General features: G+C 51.8%; 1 protein-coding gene across 1 annotated transcript in view; it reads right to left on the bottom strand.

Annotated features, from left to right (window-relative positions):
- The window catches only part of dlp (glypican dally-like), a 61,069-nt gene that overhangs the window by 23,213 nt on the left and 35,356 nt on the right, over nt 1-2,500 (bottom strand). The gene's annotated exons all lie outside the window — the stretch shown is intronic.

The raw sequence follows: 2,500 nt of genomic DNA, 5'->3' as shown, positions 1-2,500 counted from the left end.
CGAGCGTTCTTTGATGTGACATTTTTCAACACATGTTAACAATGAAGTCTTGCACTTGCCAGCAACAAGCTACATATCCAAGCCTCCTATGCCTCGAATAAAGTGTATACATGATCAAATGATTTATCAGTTTCAAATCAGAAGGAATATTTTACATTCATTGAACCTAACATAAATAAACATGTGTCAATTTCAATGCGCCTCGTATTCATCAGAACAACAATCATATCCAATCGTTCCCATTGTTTCTGAAGGTGTAATCACATTGTCGTTTATTTCAATGCCATGCAATTATGCTGTTAGAGCCACATTGCCCTTCTGATTACGCGCGCCATTACACACACAACGGAAATTCCAAATATAGAAGCCAAAACTCTCGTCGCATTCGAAGGTGACGAGGGGTGGCGATGCTCGCCTTCCCCTCACTATTATGCCCTCCAATGCTTGGAGGGCATCGCGTGTTCTTCTCCATCAGGCGCCTCTCCGCCTACTTGTGTGACGAATTGCAGCGCGGTACGTAAGAGGGAGGAGGGGGAGGCCGTTCTGGGGGTAAGATGTTTGATGAATAAAAAGGAAATAGTAAAGGTATTCGAGAATAATAATAACATAGAAACTACCATAGATCTGCGTGGACCCGAGTCTTACAACGAGCTTGACGAGTCGAGATCACTCCTCCACACGACCTCCGTCCAGCCTGGCGCTAGCAAGAAGCAAACATGAAGCCACAATTTCTACCACGATGCACCGTAGTAAGGATAGTTGCATCAGAAGTTTAGACCACTAGACGTTCGCCTAATTTCCGTACATTATCTCATTGTGTATTAAGTCCAGTACACGAGTCTTCACGGCCCTCGCCTTCTACGTATCGCCGCCACCTTATCGGCGTCATAATCGACCTGGAAAAGACAAGGCAGGCCGCCCATCCGCCACTTCCTTTCGCATGAAGGGCACCGCCGACACCGAGCCCAGCGGCCGGGCAGTGCCTGCAAGTAAACTCTCATTGCCAGGCGGCCACGCGGACTCAATTGCGAGCAGCGTGGACCTCATTGCAGACACTCGGTACCAGCAACATGCATCATCCTCGATGCCTCTACACAATCACGCAACTTCCCTTTCCAAGTGCTGCCATTCACTCCCTCCTGCCACATCCTGCCTTGTACTTCCTCCTGCACCTGGGCGTCCAACGGAGGACTTGACCCGACTGAGTGAATAGGCCTATGACTAGACCATCTAGAGTCTCTGCCTGCAAAGACCCTGTGCCACCCATGTCGGCCCTTTCAACCCCTCGCTCTCCGAAACCGTTCCCTCCCCTCCCCAGTGTACAATATTCTCGCCCTCTCCTCCGTTCCGTCACCCCCCCCCACACACACACACCCACCCACCTCCCTACAGTTCCGCCTCGCAACGCACGTCCCTGGAGCCCCGCGGCGTCAATTGCCTTTGCGCTAAAACCCGTGTCCCCTCGAATGGCGCCTCGTCTGTTCTCTTGAACCGCATTTGGTAATCAAAGGTCTCCCTACCTCCATTTCATCTATTTCTTCCTCTGCCTAGCATTCGAGTTTTCTCTTTCAGTTCCTCCATTCCCTCGCCCCTTTTACTTAATAACAATGCTCGTGTGAGTAAAACCACGGAGTAATAGGTTTTCCCTCTACCAAATAATCCCTGTTCCTTCCTCTCTCATACAGCCAACAATCAGACTCAACCCGCGTGCCACCTCTTTCCCTTACCCTTTCTTCTCTGTCTTTTCCTTCCTATTATTCGACTTCCATTACATTGTTTTCTTCTTCTTGTCTCTCCCTCTTCCTCTCTTCCGCTCCTTCCCCCTTACCCCATCCCTTCCTTCCCCTCTCCCCTTATCTCTTATCCCTCCCTGCTTCTCCCTGCTTCCCCCTCGGCCCCTTACCCCGTCCCCATCTCGCATCCACGTGCCGCATCCCCTCTTCCTCTGGCTGATGACCCGAGGCCTTTCAAGTTCTATGCTTCATGGTGCTTCATCTCGCCTTTATTGTATCCTTCCCCGACTACACTCTCGGGAGGAGAGCGAGGGAGGGGAAAGAGGGAGTCTGGTCACGTCATAGAACCCGCGCCCGCGCCCCGCCTCAGCCAGGGTACGCTTCCCTTCCGTCTCCTTCTCCCTCCTTTACTGCCAAGGTCTCTCCCTGAAGGTTCCTCATGAGCGCGTCTCCCTGCATCGCCATCATCCTCCAGATCCTCCCCATCCTCACACCCCCTCCGAGACTTCGAGGCAGTATCCTGGCCCAGATGACCCTTACATCCGGGCGAGGCAGGAGGGGAGCCCTTAGAAACAAGTCCCAAGCACTGGAGAGGAGGGGGGGGGGGGGTATCGCCTGTCTTCCTCTGTTTGTCTATATGTTTTTCCTCCCTCTCTGTTTTTCTCTGTCTCTACTTCTCTCTCTGTCACCGCCATCCCCGTCTCTCTTATTATTTCTTCCTCATATCTCATATATGTCTCTTCTCCCTTCCCTTCCCTTCCCTTCCC

The sequence above is a fragment of the Penaeus japonicus genome, unplaced genomic scaffold (genome assembly GCF_977035675.1).
Source record: "Penaeus japonicus unplaced genomic scaffold, GWHDUDI00000001_assembly GWHDUDI00000031, whole genome shotgun sequence".
In the NCBI taxonomy this organism is placed as follows: domain Eukaryota; kingdom Metazoa; phylum Arthropoda; class Malacostraca; order Decapoda; family Penaeidae; genus Penaeus; species Penaeus japonicus.
The sequence above is the reverse complement of the archived record's forward strand: the minus strand, read 5'-3'. Positions and strand labels throughout refer to the sequence as shown.